This window comes from Canis lupus, chromosome 26 (assembly GCF_003254725.2).
Source record: "Canis lupus dingo isolate Sandy chromosome 26, ASM325472v2, whole genome shotgun sequence".
Lineage (NCBI taxonomy): Eukaryota > Metazoa > Chordata > Mammalia > Carnivora > Canidae > Canis > Canis lupus.
Window position 1 is genome coordinate 20,042,775 of NC_064268.1, and position 22,590 is coordinate 20,065,364.

Here is a 22,590-nt window from a genome sequence, read left to right on the forward strand (position 1 = left end):
TCCTTGGCTTGTAGACAGCGACTTCTCCCTGTGTTCACATGGCCTGTCTGCATGCATCCCTCCTCGTCTCCCCGTGTGTCTAAATGTACACTTCTTATAAGGACACCAGTCAGCTTGGATTGGGGCAATGCAAAAGGATTCGCTTTACCAGAATCACCCCTCTCAAAGTCCCAACTGCAAATACAGTCACATTCTGAAGTGGTTTGCGTCAGGGCTTCCCCATGCACAGTTTGTAGAGATCATAATTCAGCTCATAACCTGTGCTCTGCAAAAGTAGGTGGTAATTTAATTTGCTAATAGTGTGCATTATTCATGTAGTGATCAGATAAATATGTCCCAAGCTCCCAGTTTGGTCCCCAAATGAAAGCAATTATAGAACTCAAGAAAAGATTTGCATTGCCTTCTTGGCATTGGAGATTTGCGGGCATTTTTAGGGCCTGGAACCTGTGAGTTTCCAGGAGCTTCGTTTCCTGTGCCAGCAGGATTCCTCATTGAACCAATATTTGTTGGGCACCTGCTAAGTGCCAGGCACTGTTCCCCACAGGGGGGATCCATGGTAAGCAGTCAGAGCCCCTCCTGCATGTCTAGAGGGAACATCCTACCTGGGGAGACAGGCAGTAAGCATAAAATAAATGTTTTCAGAGAACCAGAAGCGCAATAAAGAAAAATAAGGATGAAATTATCTTGCGAGTTCTGTGAGTTCTCTGTTAAAAATTTACTGGACAATTTATTTTATGAAGTCCATTTTGGTAAAGGAGAAACCTGTCATTATTCTTCAATGATGTGTGAGCAGTGCATCCAAAAAGGTTAAACCCAAGTCATAGCAGCAAAGCTCCCCTCACTGTTGCGCAGGAGACGGAAACCCCAAAGATGCTCCCTCGTTAGAAGTGAGCTTAACATCCCTGAAGATGATGACTGCCCCCTTGCCCCTCAGATCCCCCCAACTCAACACGGCCTGATGCAGAAGCTACTGAGTCAGTTTGGTCTTCCTCCTCGGAAGCCACCTGCAGAAACCCCCAGGTGGACCCTGGTGTCACATTGCGTCTTGTTCAGCCCAGGACCCAGTGCAGTAAGTGCCACCCAAGCCACCACTTCTTTTTTTTTTTTTTTTAATTTTTATTTATTTATGATAGTCTCACAGAGAGAGAGAGAGAGGCAGAGACACAGGCAGAGGGAGAAGCAGGCTCCATGCACCGGGAGCCCGACGTGGGATTCGATCCTGGGTCTTCCAGGATCGTGCCCTGGGCCAAAGGCAGGCGCCAAAGCGCTGCGCCACCCAGGGATCCCACCACTTCTATATGAATATCAAAATGGCTCATGCCCTTGGCTCCGCCATCCCCTCCCTGTGTGACCTCAGCCAGTTCCTTCTTTCTGGGCCCTCCTTCCCTCATCTGTGCAAGGGGTCTGGAACTCATAGCAACCGGCCCACCAGCACCTTGTGAAGTCCACACTCCCCAAAGCACAGTGTCCGGCATGTCAGCTCACAGTAAGCATGGCTGCTCCGTTGACCTTCGGGCATCCTGGCTCCCTGATGCCCAAGTTGGAGGCTCCATCTGCACGGCCATGCCCTCCAGGGGCTTCCCTGCCAGCATAACCGAAGTTATTTGAGAGGTGAGAGTGGTTAAGCAGCCATCCCAAATGTCTCCTCTTGTTTCTGTGCCCAGGATCTTAAAAGAACCCTATAGTTTCAGGACAAGAAGAAAGAAACTTGGGGTAATTTTACAGGAAAGGCAAGTGGGACTCAGAGAGGGAAAAGATGTGTCCAAAGGCAGATTTGAATTTAAGACCCAGTTAACATTTTTTCATTTAGTAAATATTTACAGATCTTCCCACCACCCCCACGTGCTGGGCTCTGTTGCAGGCACTGAAGATAAGGCTGAGGCTGGGGTGGGAGGAGGGCTGCCTTTGCGAAGCTTACGTCTTACGAGAATAATAACCTTGGAGTTAGGCATTGGCTGTGCCCACATCACCTGATGTCCTGTCCATCATCCACCTGCTACGGGTCATCCTCCTGTGTCTGCACCATCCCATCCCTGCCCAGATGCTCCGCAGGCCACCGGAGATCCAGCCCTGTCCCAGACCCATGGCCAACTGCACAGTTTAGGGCTGAGGAATTGAGGGTTTGTATTCTTTCCTAATCTCAGGGATCATTCCGTGGAAAGAACAAGAGAAGGAAGACATTGCAGCTGGGAGAGGCAGATGCCAGAGGATGTCGGCTGTGGCCATGGATGGCTCTAGATATGATTAATGGCTTAACCAGGCTCCCGCTGTTGTCTTTAGGAGATGACAGGCAGCTGAGGCTCTGTTCCCACCACCCCTGTCCCGGTTGCTTATTCACCTGTCAGCGTGGGCAGCTCCCTTCAGAGCACAGTGCCAGATGCTAAGCAGTAGCCTTGGTGACAAGGTGAGGTGGTGACCTTGTCACCCTGTGTTCAGAGCCACCAACAGCTCCCACTCCTCATATGTCGGCAAGAAGCTAGGTGCTGTGCTCAGGGGTATTTAACATCACTTCTAAGAGGCAGATGGTTGGGGGTCCACTGCTCTATCAATCACCCCTCACGTTCTATTCATGCAAGATAAAATTAAAAATGACTCAGGTGCTGCTTTATGACGGCCACATGAAGGCCCAGTACCCCCTTTCTGGGTTCTGATAAAACCGTGCTCATACTGCTTGCCATCAGCTTGGAGAGTTCAGTGGAGCAGCTTATATCAACCCTCCCCATCTCGAATCTCCTGTAATCTCAAGTCTGTGATCTTCCTGTTCTGGCTGGCCACAAAGGGTGGATGGGGAGTGGCAGGGATGCAGCTGTGCTTGCAGAAAGCCCTTGGCCTTATGTCGTTCCCACCTGTCCTTGGGAGCATCTGCTGCAAGAGGTGGAAGGATGCTGGGGTGTGCAACCCTGTAAGGCACAGTGGTCTTACCCCCTGGTACACTCAGTCCAGAGACTATAGCTGGTTCTCACCAATTCAATGAATAACAGTTCTTCATGCTCAATGGGTGAATCAGAGGAGAGGGTTGGAGGGTCCACCCCGCAGTCAGACATTGAGGTTCAGGAAGAACGTGAGAAGGACAAGTGAAGCTGTGATCTGAATCCAAAGCCCTGACTCCTAAGCCCACCATTCTTATAAGAAGACCACTGGCCAAGCTTGGTAGTGTAGACTGTGATTCCCACAAGGCCAGCTGGTAGCATGGGCCTATGGGGAATATCGCTTCTCCTTCCGCCATATCTCTCTGGCCAAAGTCAGCTCCACTTGCTCCATCTGGAGGTCATGTGCCCAGTGGCCTGGAATGGCTTTGGATTTTTTTCCCCTCTTTGCCACTTTTTAAGCTGGGATCTCAAGCAGTTTATTAAACTCCTCTAGGCCTTGGGTAATAAGCAGTGGGAGAGGAATTCCTGGTTTTAGAGCTTGTTTGGTCCACAGAAGCACCAGCACACAGGATCACTGAGCCCGTTTTAGAGATGACAAAACTGAGGCTTAGGAAGCCTGAGTGACTGACCGAGTTGGCAGCAGAGGAGCTAGGATCGGAGTTCAGAGCTCCCTTGTCCAGTGCTCCCTGGCCTCCTCCCAGTCTTCTGGCCTGGTCGCCTGGCCCACATGGGGAGTGGCTGAAAGGGTGTCTGGCTCCAACCCAGGCAGAGACCCACTAAGTGAAGGCCCAGCATGAGCAGACGTTCACTTCTATTGTCAGCTCTGATCTCAAGCAACTCCATTGAAGGTGGCATGGGATCCAGGAGGGGACGACTCCAGGGGTACCTCGCCAGCCCTCCTGACTTTGAAGGAATCCAGTTCTGTGCATAAGGGGTGGAATGGCTTATCCCAAATTGCCACAGCATGAGACACCACCAGATAGATTTAAAGGTGTCCTTTCCAGGAAAGAGAGAGGCTTCTAGAAAATCATTCTGGCTGCTGGCAGCTCATGGGGTGCTTCAATCGGAGTTAGGTGGGTGGGCCACTGCCCGCCACAGCTATGTCCCCGAAGTCCCCAAGGGAACCCTGCATGGCAGAGAGAGCATGGAGGGGCATGCAGGGACAGAGCTCTCTGTGGCTGCGAAACAGATGCCACTGGCAGGCTTCTGTCTTCTTGCCCTTCTTCCTCCTATTCTCAGCTTTCCCTGACTTCCGGGCAGGCTTGGGGGGCTCTTCCACAGGCTCCACACCCCTGTGTCTCCCTCTGCCATTGCAGCCCTGCTTAGGCTCTGTGTGCTAGCTGCTCTCCCCCACCTAACTGGGAGCTTGAGGACCCAACTTATGGGTGATGCTAAGGCAACTCATTCACTCAACCATGATTCACAAAGCACCTGCTGTGTGTTGATTTATAAAGCATTGTTCCAGCCCCAGAGGTACAGCAGTGACTAAAGTAGAAAGACGTTCATGCCTTCGTGGAATTTACATTCTAGTTGGGGGTAGGGGCAAATGGTAGACAAGAGAAGAAAGTAACATATGTAATGTGTTAGATAATTAAAAGTGTGGCAAAGGAAAAAAATGAAGCAGACAGAGATCTGGGAGGCATTGGGAGGGATGTGGAGAATTATTTTAGTTGGAATAAGCAGAGAAAGGGTCCTTGAGAAAGACATATTTAAGCAAAGACCTGACAGGAGTAAGACAGCCAATCATGAAATGGGGGAAGAACATTCTAGGCAGAAGGAACAGCCAGTGCAAAGGCTTTGGGGTGACAGCATGAATGCAAGGAGGCCAGTATGGCTGGAGTGGGGCGAGCTGGGAGGAAAGGAGCAGTAGACAGGGTCACAGAGGTGATGGGAGCCGGGTGATATGGGACTTTGTGAACCCGTTGGCTTTAACACAGAAAGATTTGGAAACCGTTAGGGTAATCAACCATCCCACTTGGCTCAGGACTGAGAGGGCTCCCGGGACACAGGACTTTGTGTGCTCAAACCAGGAAAGTCCCAGGCAAGCCAGGATGAGGCGGTCCCCTTAGAACCACTCCAGTGTTTGGAGCTGTGACATGATCTGACCTGGGGTTCACAAGGATCATCCTGGTTGCTGAGTAGAGAATGGACTTTGAGGGACAAGGGTGGAATCAGGGGGACCAGTGTGGAGGCCGCTAACCCAGGTGAGGGATGCCAGATGGCTCGGACCAGAGTGGTAGCAATGAAGGCCGTGCAGAAGGAGGAGCTTCTAAACAGAGTGAGAAGGGCATTGCCAGCTGGAGACATTTGATGGAGAAGCACCTGTTCTTTGTGGTGACCTCCTGGCAGGTGACACGTCCAGCTCCCTGGGTGGGAGGAGAAGTGGGTGCTTTTCTGCATTCCCTGGGGCTCCTCTCAGCCTCACTTCTTCCTAGCTGGGAGGGCAAGGCATGGACCCCTTTCTACAGATGAGGAAATTGAAGCTCAGAGAGCACCCTGACCCCGGGCACCCAGCAAGTGAGAGTCGGAGCTCGGATGACACCTGGGTATCCAGCCCCACCAACTGCCAGGCAGGCAGTGCCAACCCCAACACAGTGCAACTCACCTGGGACCCTTCTGAGCCTTCATTTTCTCATTTGTGAAATGGAGACGGTGACCCTTGCCGGCTTCATCATCATGGGGAGTAAAGGAGACAATGAGTGGGGAACTGTAGCAAGCCGTCGATGCTTCCAGCTTCTCTTTCTTTCCTGCGATCCTTCTCCCAGCCTCCGGAGTGAGTTAAAGGACGTTCTTAAGGACTGTTTTGGGGAGCCCAGTGGAGCCATTCTGTTCAGCTGAGTGGGGAATACTCACATCTCCTGTTCTAAAGGCAAACGATTTCTCTGAGATGCTGAATTAGTTCCCAAGCAGCCTCCAGGCTGTCCTGTAAATACACAGATATGAGTGCTAACGGAGCCCCCGTTGGTCCAGCAAACCAAAACAGAGAGACTGGAGGGCTGTAAATATCCGAAACTGTTGTTTCTCCCAGCTCCGCTTTCAAAAGCCAGACATTTCTTTCACTAGTGCTCTCCCCCTCTGCAAATGCTCACTCACTTGTTCATTCATGAATGTATCCAACGGATATCCACTGAGCATCTATTTTGTGCCAGCCACTGTGCTGGAGCAGGACAGGGTCCTGCCCTCGCTGTGCTTGTAGTCCCCTGACTACAAGACAAGACATCAAAGTGTCAGTCAAGGTGCCCAGTGCACAGAAAAACAATAATGACGATAATATTCATGAGAGCTCATACTCTTTTTTTCCTAAAGATTTTATTTATTTATTTGAGAGAGAGAGAGAGAGCACAGTGGGCAGAAGAGCAGAGGGAGAGGGAGAAGCAGACTCCCCGCTGAGCAGGGAGCCTGACACAGGACTCGATCCCAGGACCCAGGAACACGATCTGAGCCGAAGGCAGATGCTTAACTGACTGAGTCACCCAGGTGCCCCGATAACTCATATTTCTTCTCTAATTGAGTTTGATTTCACATACAGAGAAATGCTCAGATCTAAAGTATCTGTTCAATCTCTTTTGAGCAATTCTTATCAAAAGGAGACATTTAGTCACCCCCATGCTCCAAGTTCCACATGCTCCTTCCTCGTCCCATCCTCCCTCCCCTCCAAGCAACCCCTGTCCTGGTTTCTATCATCACAGGGTCAGTTCTACTTATCTCGAGAATTTCATATAAATGAGATCATACCAAATACACTTCTCTGTGCTTGGATGTCTTTTTCCCTCAGCAAGCCACTTTGGAGATTCATCTATGTTATGGGATGAGTCAGTCATTTATGGGCTTTTTTTTTTTCTAAGTACTATTTAATTGTCTAAATATACCACAATCTTTTAAAATCTATTTTCCTGTAGGTGACTATTTAGGCTGTTTCCCTTGGGGAGCTCTTATGAAAAGGGCTGCTATGAACATTTGTCTTCAAAGTGTTTCCTGGACGTTTGTTTTCATTTCTCTGGGACAGACGCCTCAGGAGGGATTGGTGGGTCCCAGGGTGAGTGTATGTGTAACTTCTTGAGAAATTGCCCAACTGTTTTCCAAAGTGATGGTGCCATTTCACATTCCCGCCAGCCTCGAGGGCGGGTCCCAGCTCCCCTACGCTCTTACCTACATTCAGTGTTGCGGGCCCTTTAATCTCAGCCACTCTGGTGGGCATGTCGCAATATCTCATTATGATTTTAATTGGCATGTTTCTAATGACTAATGATGGTGAGCACTTTTTCATGTGCCTCTTGGCCATTTGCGTATATTCTTGTAGGATCTATCTGTTCACATTTTTTTAAATCGAATCACTCATCTTCATATTATCAGGTTGTACAAATTCTTAATATATTCTGGATGCAAGTCTTTTGTCAGATACATGTTTTGCAGTCTTTTCTTCCAGTCTGTGGCTTGCTTATTTATATTCTTAAAGGTGTATTTTGATAAACAGGAGTTTTAATTTTTGGTGAAGCTCAGTTTTTTTCTTCCCCATTTTGTGATTCATACTTTCTAAACCATTTCAGCGAGACCTTTGCCTGCCGAAAAGGTCATCAAGATATTCTTCTATTTTTTTTTTTCTACAAGTGGCTTTTTGTCTTAGCTCTTACACTTAGGACTGTGATCATTCATAATATACTGCAGATGTGTCAGGTGCTTAACATGGAGCATCTTATTTAATTCTCCTTAGCAATTCCATGCAATAGGTAGAAGCATTGTTTCCATTTTCACGTGGAGGACTCTTGTGTAGGTCTCTTGTTGCATTGCACTCATTATTCAGTGGTTTCCTTCACAAACATTTATCTGAAGTTCATTTTGACCCTGAGCAGACCTGCTTTGAATTTGCATTTGACTTGCACTTTGAAGGCTTTCAATATCTGCCCAGGGAGAATCCAGGGGACACAGGCACAAGGATTGTGACCAGAAAGGACTTCACAGAAGAGGAGGGTTTGAAATAGCCTTTGGAGGTTGGATAAGATGCAAGGGTTCAAATACAAGAAGAAAAGACATCAAGAGAGGGGAAATACATGGGCAAAGGCTCAAGGCTGGTGTCCCTCCCCCTGGGATGGCTTGTCCAATGGTAATAAGTATGGTGCATTGTACTGATGACCCCACTTCTTCATCTCTTCCTATCCCCTTGCTTCATTGTTGACCTCGGACTTCCTTCTCTCCACACAAAGTCCTTTTTTCCCCTTGTGACTTTTTTAGGCATTTGAATGAGGTGGAGACGATAGTGCACCTGTTCTAAGCCTAGATCTCAAGAAGTATCTTCATAAGCTGGTGTTGCCCTTACAAAATATCACAGTTTGGGTGACTTAAATAGTAGAATTTTATTTCTCATGGTTCTCAGAGGCTGAAGTCCAATGTCAAGGCAGTGGTGACATTCTGGAGCTTCTTTTCTTGGCCTGTAGGTGGACACCATCTCTTCCTGTGCATGCATAAAGAGAGAGAGAGAAAGAGAGAGAAGAGCTCTCTGGCACTTCTTCCTATAAGGACCTGAATCCTATCAGATCGGGGCCCTATCTCATGCCTTCATTTAACCTTATTACCTTTGTAAAGATGCTGTCTCCGGATACAGCACATGGGGATTAGGGCTTCAACATAAGAATTTTGAGGGAACACAAACATTCAGTCCATAGCAGGAGGTCTTGCATGTTTCTGCTTGCTCTCTTGTACCTCTGTCATCATCATGGGAACACACCCAGACTTGAGCCACTAGTGGATGAGAGACACATGGAGCAGCACCAACTCACCCCAGTCATCCTAGCTAAAGCCATCCAACACCAGCCTAGAGCCGGCCAGCCCACAGCATGTCACCTGAGTCACATGGGAAGCATAAACGGGATTCAGAGTACAAGGTGTTTCCTTGGGGAGGGGGGGGTGTCACCTGTGAAAGGTAATATGAGAAGGAAATAGTATTGAGAAGAGAGCCTCAGATCATGAGACACATCTGATGAAATCCCAACCAACCTCAAAGGAAGCTCTGGAGCAGAGCTTTTCCTTTATAGGAATCTAGCATCGGGAAGAAATAGCCAGGCTCAAGTACCCTACTGGATTCAGTCTTTATCTGAAGGTGTCCTGGAAGTATGTGGCCAGACGAGATCCTGAAGGTACCCCAGAAGCTGGAGACTGTCACGTAATGGTACTTCTTGGGGCTGAACATAAAATTCTCCTAGAGGCCAGATATAAGCAGTGCACCCCCATAACTGTCACACACAGACAGGTGAGAGATCTCAGCTATGACCAGCGGAGCAGAGTCACCCAGCCAACCACTCGAGGCACTAAGCAAGAAGCACTCATCTTTGTAGACCACCAGGTTTCTGTGGATACTTGTTATGCAGCATCAGAGTGTCAGTAGATGACTGATAGAACGTCTGCTCTCAAGGGGTGTGTGCCTCACTTCTCACAGGGGAAGGAGGGAAGCTCTGCTCCAGCTAAATAAATAAATAAATAAATAAATAAATAAATAAATAAATAAGACTTTAAAGTGCTTGGTTGCCATGAGTGTGCCTGACTCTGTCAGGCAATCCATTTCCAGTTAATAATGTCTGTGCTTATAACTTCTTTGAGTATCAATTTATGAGGACTAGTGCCATCATGGTTTTTCAGCAGTTGTCTGGGGGAGGGTTTTATGCAGCCACTAAGATACAGTGGCTGTCGAAAAATTGTGGGACAATTGTTAATTATCCAGGCTCATCCACTTATGTCCTTGAGGCTTGGGAACAGGCAGTGGGCATTGTTGGCCTGTGCTCCTTGAACATGGGGTAGTGTGCCCTAAATACCTGCCTAGGAAGAGGAAAGTAGACACTTTTAGCTTCCATCTTGCAGGAAAATCTGATATATCCAGAAGTAGGGCACCACAATGGTTGGGAAAGGCTCAGGATTGTCCTTCAAGCCTCCCCAGTAGAGTTTCCCACGTACATCTTGAGCTCCCCTCTGTATATCACCTCCTTTATCCAAATCATCAGGGGGACATTTGATGCTACCATCAAAATATCTCAAATAAGCTCATTCTCTACCTCCACCACTGTCAACTTGGTTAGAGTCTCCAGCATCTCTAGTCTGGGTGCTGTGAGCTTCCCTGCCTCAATTCTGTATTTCCATTCTTCCTGCAGAGTCTGTCCTCAACCCAACAATCAGAACGATCTGCTTCAAAATAAAGTCAGATCAAACCTCACCTCTGCTTAAGATTCTTCCATGCTTCCTCAACTCAGCCCCCCTCAAACCCCACAACATCATTACCATAGTATTTTGCTTCTCAAATGCTGTGACACAAACCACCCTAATGCTTAGTGGCTTAAGATAACTGTAAATTATTTCTCACAACTCTATGGGTTGACTATGCCCTTCTACTTCACACGGGATGGGCAGGGACCCTGGCATGGCTGGAAGGTCCAAAATGAGCTCAGTCCCCTTATAGGTAGTTAGAGTTGGCTGCTGTCTGGAAGCTCACCTGGGGCTATCAGCTGGGTGCCTAGTTCTCCTCCATGTGATCTTATTCACACAGCTGCTGGGGCTTCCTCCCAGCACAGTGACCAAGTCCAGGAGCAAGAGGTGAAGGTGGAGGCTGCCAAAGCCAAACTCTTAAGGCCAGCATCACTTCTGTGTTCTATTGGTTGGCCCATTTTTACTGTGGGAGAAAATGCAGAATGGCATGACTGTTGAGAAATGTAATCTACTGAGGGTGGGGGAGGGGATGTCACCAATGTCATTGACTATCTTAAGACCTTGCATGAACGAGTCTTGCTCTGTCTAATATGGTAGCCACTGGTCACATATGCCTCTTGAGCACATGCAGTGTGGCCAGTGCAAGTTGAGACGTGCTATAAGCCTACAATACATGCCGGGTTACAATGACATTATATCAAAAAATGTAAAATATATCACTAATCATTTTATATGTGCTTATAAGTTGAAATGATAACTTTTTTGGTTGTAAAGAACATGTATTACTAAAATTAATGTCACCTACTTCTTTCTACTCTTTTGACAATCCAGAAATTTTTAAATTAGTACTTCTTCAGCCCTTACCTGCCTCTCTGACACCTGATACCACTTTTTCATTCACCAACTCCTGCTGCCCTGGCTTCCTGTCAGTTCCTTTCTTAGGTCTGATCCTTTTCGCAGGCTCTTCCCTGCTCCCAGAATGTTCCTCCCCTTGAAGCCTATGTGTCTGGCTCCTTCTCATCCTTTCGCTCTCCACTTAAGTGCCCCCTCCTCTCAGAGTCTAGGTGGGCTTGGCATGATCGCTTTATACCTAGCTTTCTGTTGATTTCCTTTCTGGCCTAAATCATAGATTGTGCTTTAGTTATTGGTCTCCTGGTATACCGTCTGTTTCATTGTTACAGTAAAATCCATGAGGATAGGAATGCTCTCCTGCTGTAGAGCCGGCACTCAAAATATCATTGCTAAATGAACACCCTACAGAGACTTGGATGCATAGGCTGAAAGAACCTTCCTGAACTCTAGAGTAATGGGATAAATGTATGGTGAACCCCCCAGATAGAGGCTTAGATTTACATGTAGTGATATTATTATTATTATTATTATTATTATTATTATTAGCTGAGGATTAAAGACCTGGAGGGAATTCTCAGGGACAGAGTGAAGGTGCCACGCAGGGCTTCTTCTTCATCAGCAGAGAGGAAAGCAGTGCAGATAGACTCTCATAGCAGGGATCCATTATTCTATGGCTTCCTATTACCCTGGGTAAGAAAAGAAAGCTCAGTTCTGTATCATGGTCTATTGGGCTATGGACACACCATTGATGCACAACATTTGATGGGGTATTTGCTTGTTATTTCCCCACTACAAAAAAAAAAGAGCCCAAAAAAGAATGGGTAGATACATGGTAAAGGACTAGTAACTTCCAAGAGGGGGACTTATGGCTCAGGGCACTGTTCCAAGCTGTTACACGGAGCCCTGTATGTCTCCCAGGTGATGCCTGTCCCCCAGTACCAGGAGAACTACGTGTTCATCCAAATGCAATGGCAAGAGAAAGCAAAAGTCACCAATATGGAGACCCACGGAGGATTTTATTAGTAGCAGAAAGCAGAGAGGGGCATGAATGAAGGAGGGATAGTAATTTAATTTAAATGCAATTGCCTCCGTCTAGTAAACACAAGCCTCTGGTCTGGGAAAGATTGAGTGGAAGAGGGTGTGCTGTCAATAACAGGCCACTCCAAAGTCACTGGTCTCATTTACCATTTATTTAAGCATCAGGGAGTACAGTAAATTTATTCAAAATGAGATAATGGGCATGAATGCATTTTGTAAACTTTAAAGCGCTTGGCAAATAAAAGGCGATGGTTATTTTGCAAGCATAATGTGCTCCTGACAAAATGTAATAAAGGTTCCATAATGCAGAGTTGTGACTGTCTTGTTCAAGGCTGAATCCCCAGAGTCTGGCACCGGGAGACACTAACATGCACTTGTTGGAGAAATGAGTGACTGAATGAGGTTCGCGTGAATCATCCCAGGGCTGGGAATCCAGAGGCTTGAGTTTGTGTTCTGACCACATTTCCAACATGGCCTTGGGCAAGTCTGTTTCCTAGTCTATAACCATAGCACCCGCCTCACTTAGCTGCTCGTGGGATTCAGTGGGAAAATGTGTGTTAAGTAGTAGGTGAGATGGCTGGTAGACAGCAGGTGCTAAATACTGGCAGACCCTCCTTTGCACTGCAAAGCCCAAAACTAGGTTAAATACACCTGTGCTTTTGAATGTAAGGCATAGTTGTCCCTACAAAGCAATTCTGAATCGGGAACTTGAGTTGATTTTAATTCTTACAAGAAACGGCTTCAGGAAAAGAGCTCCATTTATCTCTGGTGGGAAGTTAGATGATGAGACAAATCAACAAGGGCAATCACCCCCCCCCCCCCGCCCCATCAGGCCATGGTAATGGGTGTGTGGAAATTGATGGGTCATCATTAAATGTACAATCACTCTTGCAGAACCACTGGACAAACACGGGTTGGCAGTGAGGGTAAGATGAGCCATTTATCTGAGGCTGAAGATGGGCTCACAGATGCACCTATGGTGCCATAACTATGTGCCTTAGGTATGCAGTATAGGCTCCAGAGTCTGATCAGAACCCTGGCATTATGGGGGCACGGTGGCTTCCACTGAATTTTTGATATGTAGACTGTGGACGAAAAGTGGTTTCAGACCTCACCAGTTTGGAAAAGCTGTTTAAGATATTCTTCTGGAGGGCACTTGGATGGCTCAGTGGTTGGGCGTCTGCCTTTGGCTCAGGTCATGGTCCCGGGGTCGCAGGATCGAGTCCCACATAAGGCTCCCCACAGGGAGCCTGCTTCTCCCTCTGCCTCTCTGTGTGTGTCTCTCATGAATAAATTAATAAAATCTTGAAAAAAAAAGATTGCCTTCTGGAGCTACTTATTCGGCAGGTGTTGGCTAGAAGGACAGTGAAGAAGAGATTAACAAATCTATTTGAATAGATAAGTGTTACTAAGAGGTAGTGATGGAGTGGAGATCAGGTTTGGTATCTGAATTTTTCTGGACAGGGTGCGGTAGGAATTCAGGAGACAGAAGAACAGCACAATACCACCACGTTGTGGTTCTTGGCAAGTTTCTTAACCTCATGATAGCCCACCCTTAGTTTCGTGGTCTACATAAGAAGGATGATAATGATCTTTACCTCCCTGGATATTTGCATGAGACAAGCGTTAGAATAGCATTAGACTCATAGAAAATGCCCAATAAAATTTAGATATTATTATTATTATTATTGCTCATGGGCAGCTATAAGCCAGCCCTGCAAGTTTCAGGCAGCCAATGGACTCATTGTAGGGTCCAGAGTTGAGTAAGGTTGGGTAGGAAGTTGAGTAAGGTTGGGAAGTTACAAACTGTGTTGAGGAGTCATTGAAGGTAAATATGCATAGCTATTAAGCTCAAGGGCAGGTGTAGTTCTGAGAGAGGGGAAGTGAAGTTGGAAGTCTTGGGAACAGAGTGCCCGGGACTTGTATGATGAACAAGGATTAACAATAGACCAAAACAGAAAGACTCATGCATTGAGCATTGGTGACGGGCACTGGGGGTTATTCTGTATGTTAGTAAATTGAACACCAATAAAAAATAAATTAAAAAAATAAATAAATAAATAGTATCTCCCAGATGTATGCTGGGTATTTTGAGTACATGGCGTCACTTCATTCTCAGATCAGGCAAGAAATAGATCATTGTTCCTATTTTATAGTAAGAACACAGAGGTCTGACTGGTGAAATGCTTTGCCAAAGCTGATCAATAAAGACATGAGATCTGATCCAGGTCTCTCTACAAGAGAGTGCAATTTTGTTCCAAAAAAGAAAAGGTTTCATTATAAAGTAAGATATGCCTGTGAAATAAAATAAGTGCCAAAAGATATGCAATGAGAAAGGTTTCCTTCCCGCTTCTACCCCTGGTCCTTTTGCCAGGGATAAGCCACTCCCCCTGATTTCTTGTTCATCTTTTCTGAAATACTGTTTTAAGCATAGACAAGCATAAATGCAAAACACGCAAATTTTAAACGTATAAAACAATTTTTAAAAATATGAACTGAAGCATATTAAATAAATGTTTCTGCACTTTTTGTACTTAAAAATACACCTTGGAGGTTGATTTGTATTGGCTCAACGAGGGCCACCAGAATGTCACTACCTGAATCAACCATAATTCCTTAACCATTCCTCCTTGGTGGACACTTAGCTTCTTTCCAGCCATTGCTTCTACAATGTTGTAATGAATAGCCTTGAATATATGTTTGAGGTCATTTGTAGGATATATTTTTTAAGTAGGTTCCACACCCAGGATGGGCCTCAAACTCACAACCCCAAGACCAAGAGTCACATGCCTTCCAGATGGAGTCAGCCAGGTTCATTCAGAAGATAAATGTTTAGGGTTAAACCAAAAGATTAAGTGCATTCTTTGTTTATTTTAGGAGGTATTGGTAAAATCTACAGCTAACATTCTGTTCCACTATTCTAGACATCCTCTCCACCCCGCCCCCCACCACACACACACATACACACACGTTTCACCACTGTTGGCTATATTTGAGGTTGTCTTGTTAGGGTGAAAGGCATAGTTTTGGGAGCTAGGAATCCTTCCAACTTGGCTGCAGTTTGCTTTGAAACGTTTGTGATAATTTCACACATTATCTTCTTATAGAATCAAAAAGGTCTTCTCCACTTACAGAGCTGGTTAGTTACCAAGGAGAGAGGTGCGATTCACCAATTCATTGTTTTTATCCTGTCCTCTATTGTCCTGTTGCTGTTTTAAGAGGAAACATGGGGATAATGGGCATATATTATCAGCTCCATTCCCTATCCTCACCAAATAAGGAAAATTTTGCCACTGTTTGCTCAGCATTACCCCTCTCCCTTCCTCTCTCCCTCCCTCTTTCCCTCCCTCCCTCCCTCCTTCCCTCCCTCTCCTGCCCTCCCAACATTCATTATGTAGAAAGAACAAGAACTCAGCTGGGGGAGAACCAAAAAAGGTGGAGTTGGAGAGATTTCTTTTGGAAGGAAAAGCGAGCAAAAAAAAGAAAGGAAAAAAGGACAAGTTGGTAGCTTGGGTGCTGAATTTTTGTTTCAGAGCTGAGTATTGCAGGGTGGTTAGAGAGGGAATCCCTTTGGGGTAGCTACCAAATAGGAGAGTAAAAGAATTTGGGAAAAGGTGTTTTAAATATGGCACTGTGATTATGACTTGGATGTCTCTTTGAGAGAGATGAGTAAATATTGGAATTGCTTTTTAGTACCTTCTGATTGCTGGACTGTGTTTCTTTGAGCACCATGCTACCCCAAACTGGACCATGTGGAGCCCCAGATGTACTTGGGTTATGCTCTGGTCACTGTTATCATCATCAATCATCCTCATCATCATTACTGCTGTTTATTAAACACATTTGTAGACAAGACACAACATTAGATGCTTTGCACAATTTTTAAAAATTGAGGTTAGATCACTCCTATCTGGCAGGAGAAGAAATTCAAGTTCAACATAGTTCAGCACTTTGCCTATGGCCTCATGGCTGGTGCCAGCACTGGAATTTACACTTGCATGTATCCATATCAAAAGTCCGTGCTCTAATTCTCTATCATTCTGGTTAGCATCTTATTTGTGTCATCTGTGTCAACGCAGGGGTGTACATAATGTGCATCAGACGCCTTTCAGTCTCGTGGGAGTAAGCTCCAAATTCATGGTGACCTAAAATTTTCCTGGGGAGCTGGAGTGTGTCGCTCATGGGAAAGCAGTGTGTCAACTCTTAAAAATGGCTGAAATACAATTACAGATAATAGGAATAGCATGGGCAGAGACATGGAGATAAGGAAGTTTATTGCTGCTTGGAAAGGGTAAATCTGGTGCAAAAAGGTGAAACCGCGGAATTAGACAGGGGCTAGCTCATGAACAGATTTGAATGCCAGGCTATGGGATCTGGTGTTATGATAAAGACGTGAGACGTCTTTGGAGGATTTTGAGTAGATTTTCCTACCAAGAAAAAAAATCACTCCAGCTGCAAAGGAGATGATATAATGGAGAGGGGCACGAGAAGGGGCTGGGGGATGGTAGGGACGTTATTGCAAAAGTGCAGGGAAGAGATGCTAATGAGTGAACTCAGACAGAGAGAAGGTTCTATACAAGGGTCCAGAATCTAATTGGACATGGAGGTTGGGAAAAGGGGACAAACCCCAGATGTTCCAGTGGCTTTTAGTCTGGGAGCCTATTACTTTCACAGGTCACTGATTAGCATCAGTCCAGAGCAGGGAGGCCCAGGATCATGCACAAATTCTGCAGTCCCGGCAGACAGTTTCACAGTGTCATCTACTCCCTGGGGGCTCTCACAGAACAACCTGTGGTCATGAACTACACTGACTCGCCCAGATGTTCACAACTGCATTTTTGTCTCCTTATTCCATTATCCTAACCTTTGAAAGGAGGCTGTTAGCACCTTCCCAGGGCTCAATAAAATTAGCTGTGCGCCCACCCCATTCCCAGAGTTCTGTGTGCTCGAGTTCCTTGCCAGGAAAATCTGCCCAGGCAGCGGAGCCCCATGCCAGGGACGTGCGATCCCCTGTTACTATGATTAATTTGGATAAACATATGTTGGAAAAGCAACAGAGAGTGAGAGCTCTCCTGGATGAATTAGAATGAGCCGTGTTGAAACTGGATCGCTCAAGCATCAAATTTGGAGACAACTTTCAGGGGACACAGGATGGCGGAGACAGTGGGCAGGCAGAGGTGTGGAATTCCAAAGCACCAATGATGCTGAAAGTTCTTTGAGGGGAATCCCCCACATTGCACTTGTTCCTTCCAACTTGGCAAGTAAACAGGGCTGAGAGCACCAGTGAGAAATTGAACCTTGTTCTGTTCTTCAAGGAGCCCAGAGACAGAGCAACTGTTTGTTGAGATGGTGTAGTAGAGGTGAGAACTTTGGCACTAATGTCAACTGGATGTGGGGACAGAGCCTGGCTCTTCCACTTATCATAGGACCTGAGTCCAGAGATTGGCTTCAGATTCTCATCTTCCCCTTCTGTAAAATGTAAGATAATGGTGTTATCTAACCCCCCTGGTATATTGAAGATTCAATGATGTAATAACACATACCAAGTGCATTTAAGCAACACTAACTTTTGAGCATCCGCCATGTGCCAGGCTCCATTCTAAGCATCGATTGCTAAAAACGGCAGATTGATCCCCTGTCTTCTTAGACCATATAGTCTAGTAAATTATAAGCTCTTCACACCCATCAGGCATCCTTAGTGACTGCCTAGTGTGTGCCAGACTCCACGCTAGGAGTTTTCATTTATTATCTGTGAGCCTCAATCAAAAGCCAAGAATGTGCATTCTATAAAATGCAACATTTTGTATGTTTAGAACATCAAGTTCATTTAGGAAGGGACAGACCATCCTCTGTGGGCCAGGCCCTTCATTATAGAGAGCCACTGTGTAGCCTAAATAACCCCTCCTTGCTATGGGGGGCAGGGTGGGGGAGAAGTATCTTATACTCTGGTTTTTTTTGTAACCTCATTTTCTTCTGTTTACTGATGTTGGGAAGAGCCATGTCCTGATCTAGGCTGGGGTTTTTTTGTAATCCAGAGCATTGAAGAAGGGCTTGTCTCCTCTAATCCTGTGATAGTGAGGTTGCTAAGGAGACCATTGTCATATTAACTCAGTAAACACTGAGAGGCTGGTGACTCTAGTGAGGAGAGCCTTGCTCTTTTGAGAAAGGAAAATCTCTCCCTTTAGATGGAAGGGGGAAAGCCATCATGGAGGTTGTTGCCATCATTTTGCCAAGAGGATCAAAGCACTTTGCCACTCTTTATGTTTCTGTTCATCATGAGCCTAGAAAGGAGGCAGAGGAGATGGAGAAACCCCATCGTAATCTTTTAGCTAATAAAAAAATCTGGGCTCCTTAAGTTTACCTCTGGAGACCTGCACCCTTATACTTAAGAACAAATAATTTTTTTTTAAAAAAAAGGCAGTAGAAAATTAAGACAAACAAAATTAGAAGAGCCAATTTAAGAGAGGATACATACATGCTTCTTTGTAACTGGGTTGGAGAAGCTGGCTTCTGATGAGGTGAGGACTCAGATGTCAGGTTAGCTTGACGATGCAGAAAGCGATCCACACTCCTGGAGGAGTTAATCCTACCCCTGAGATGAGCTCGTTCTGCATGCTTAAGAAAAATAAAGTGAAAGCATTAATCTATTCCCTGATTGATAGCAGACTTGGATTAATAAAAAGCCCCTATGTATGCATTTCTTGCAATAAAATATTTATCACAAGATAAAAAAGATTGATTGGCCAGATGGGTAAATAGTATTCCAAGTGGTTGGCGATTTGAGCTCTGTACTTTAACACATCAAGATTTATCTAAGATGTATACAAATTTAGGAAATCGAGGTTCTGTCCTTAAGTATCGAGATTGGGTCTCTGTAAGCTAAAATAGGAATCCCAAAGAACACAGATTCTCCTCCAGTTCTGGTTCATGGAATCATAAACCCATAGAGGGTAGGTGCTGGATGAAAACACACTGAAGATCTTACCAAACAATTTCAATTTGCAGAAGAAAAAAGCTGGGAGCCAGAAAGGTTCAATTACTTGTTCAAGGTCAAATGGGCCAGAACCAGAACCTGGGTATCCTAGCTCCTATTCTCATCTGCCTTTTACAAAGGGGAGCTCTTGCTTTATTTGATGTTTTCAAGTGTCTTCTTTGAATTTACCCATGATTATGGCACCATGAGATCTCCCCTCCACTTGAGCCACAAGAATGCTGGTTCTGTAAATCAGTTGCTGCCTTCTTGCTCTTGCCTTCCCCTCATCTTACAATACTGAGCATCTCTGCCACCAGCAACGGCAGCCCCTACTCCACAGTCCGTCCCCTGTGGCTCCTCTCTTGGCCACTCCTTACAGAGTGGGAGAGGACAGGCAGGAAGAGGGGAGACAGGCAGCAGCCAGGGAAGAATCTGAAATTCGGAGACCTTTTGGTGACATGTGTGCACAAAGAGTGCCAGGAAATAATGGCTTTTCAAACAGCATAAATAGAAAACCATGGGGCCTGCGGGCTCGCTGCTACATAATGAACATGCTTACCTTTTCCTAACGTTTTAAGTCGGTAATTGGCCCAACAGGGGACACGAACTGTACACTGAGTCCGAATAGCACAGAAAAATCTCAGAATGGCTTTGCATCCCCCGCCAGGAGGGCTGCCTGTGTGCTGAGCCCTGTAGAGATGCATTCCTGGCACCTGGAGGAGAGCAGACATTTGGCATAAGAAAGGGCTTTGGAGGGCAACCATCCCTGGGGGTTCCAGCCTTTTCCACATCAGAGGGCTCTTTGAATGTGCCCCCTTCCCATGGTTCTCATGTTGTAAAGGATGCAGCCAGCAGACTAAACTGCTCTGAGTATCTGAAAAAGGATGTATTTTCCCAGAGAGTAACCATGGATCTATAGAACTCGTGGAACACTCGGTTAATATGATGCCTCTAAAAGATAAGGGGCCTATTCCATCTAAAATAATAATAATAATACCAGGGTGTCTGGGTGGCACAGTCAGTTAAGGGTCTGAGTCTTGATTTTGGCTCAGGTTATGATCTCAGGCTCGTGGGATGGAGCCCTGCATCAGGCTCCATGCTCAGCAGGGAGTCTGCTTGAGATTCTCTCTCCTCTCTCACTCTGCCCCCCCTAATAAATAAATAAAATCTTTAAAATAATAATAATAACAAACCAATATTAATAGGATTTACTAGATATCACCTGGGTCCCAGCTAAGGGATTTACAAACCTTATCTTGCTTAATCTTTACTAGACTGTCATAAACTTGTCCTCATTTCACAGTTTAGGGAACTGAAGCACAGAGAGTTCTGTAACTTGCCCAGATAGGCTCCAAACTTGGGTTTATCTGACCACAGAGTCACTTTTAACCATTACATGCTACAGCCTTTTCATTAGCCTTTTTGAAACATAGCCCGTCATTTAAGGAACATCCATCAATTTCTTCACAACCTTCTGCAAGATTGGAGGCTCCAGGTTAAATGTTTTTGTTTTGGTCACAACTTTTCCCTTAATAGTGCAGGTAGTAGAGGTCCAGAGAGGATTAGAAATTTGCTCAAAATCAATCCAGCTAATTAGCAGCAATGTTAATTTTAAATCCTAGCACTTCTAATTCTGGTCCTGAGCTCTTTGTACTCTCCCTCAGCTTTGGAGAGTAATAGTTGAACACCTACCATGGGGACAATAGATAGGTAGCTCATGGGTCCCCACTCTCCCAGCATATACCTGCTGCAGACATTATTAATCAGTCATGGAACTCTTTCCTGCAGAGCCTGGATATGACTCCAGGCAAGCACTCCCAATCAACTGGATCTGGCAAGCAAGATAAACCCTATTACTATTGTCATCATATACAACACTATCTGAGGCCCTTAAGGATGACACAAAATAAGTAAAAAGTGAGCATCTACTGTCAAAAATTGTATTGCTTTCTGAAAATTATTTCAGTCCAAAGTAACTTCTTCCAAAGTACTAAGAAAGATCCATTTCCATGCTGATGATGGTTGGAGACAGATAAGCAATGTTGTAAGTCAATTCCTGTACCCTTCTTCAAGGTCAAGAAAAACCAGGATGGGAACAGGGAGGAGGACCACCATGCAGGGACTGGAGGTGAGTGGGATAAGTTGGTAGCTAGATGGCCAATCAATATAAGAACACAATAACTTGGGGTGCCTGGATGGCTCAGTTGGTTAAGCATCCAACTTGTGATTTTGGCTCAGGTCGTGATCTCAGAGTCATAAGATCCAGTCCCATGTCAGTCTCCATGCTCAGCAGGGAGTCAGTCTGAGGATTTCTCTTCCTCTGCCCCTCCCCCTGCTCACTCACTATCTCTCTCAAATAGATAATTAAATCTAAAAAAAAAAAAACCCCACAATAATCTGAGTGCACTCTGTGAGTTCATGAAACCAAGGAGTTGGGGGGGCGGGGTATATGATCTGACCAAGAGGAAAGCCGAAACTGACAGCAAAGAAAGAAGGTGACATGCACTGGGTTATAGGGACAATGCTGAGATTTGAAGGTTGATAGGTAAGAAATACAATTTGTTGTATGATTCAAGACTTGTAGACAAGATGGTTCTTTTTGCTCCTCCCCTCTTTTATATGGCTGGCCATGATCAAAGGGAAAATAATAGAATTAAGAGGGAAGAGTAATGTAATGGTGGCCCTCATAAAATTTTGGGGACTGTTGCCCTCTTTAAAGTTGGCTTGAACAAGGACACTTCTTGGTTCCCCAGATTGGTGGATGCCACGTGGCCAGAAATTCCAACAAGATTCGTCCAACCAAGCAAGTCTCTGCTTTATTGGTTGTTACACGCCCCTCTGAGGACCATGGCTACTGGGGTGATGGATCTTGGGGGCATTAACAAGGGATCTCAAAAGAATAAAAGGAAAAGAGATGAAATGGGAGGGGAAGGAGATGTAGATGATGAGACATCAAGTCTAAAACAGCCCAGGCCAGGAAGAGAAGGCATCTACAAACACCAAAATGAATAGCCCTATTTACATTTGGAATGCCAAGAAACACAGACTTTCTAGAAAAGTTTGTCTTCATGGGAGGATTTCTGTTTTATGGATGCGTCGAAGTGTAGTACCAATCCTCTCAGGCTGGGCCATGGCTGTGCCTGGAGCTTGGGGAAAGGGTCAGTCTCCCTAAGTCTGCACCACTTCAGACCAATTCCAACTTGAATGCATTGCCACTGCTTGCCTAAATCCATCCAGAAATCACAAGAGGGGGCCGTTTTAGAAAATTATTCTCCGGAGTCCAGAGATGGAATTAGCCTCTTCAAACCAATGAGAAGAGTCACTCTTGACTGGTGGTTCATTATGTACAATGGGAAATTAACCCCCTGCTGCTCCAGCTTCCCCTGTGCCTGAGGCGCTGGGAAGGAGAAATTACAGGTTGTCCTAAAGAAGTTTGGAGATGGTATGTAGATCCAGGCTGCAACATATTGGTGCATCTTAAAGACACGTGTGGTAACAATGTAGTAAATTGTTGTGACAGCCTAGGAAAGATTTTGCAAGTCAGAACCCAGGGAGAAACAGTGTTAAGCATAAGAATATTTTTAAATGGTTCTTTTATTAGCCCTGTGATTCCATTCCTATGGAGAACCGAAGTGTTCACGTTGTGGGTGTCAAGTACAGCAATAATCA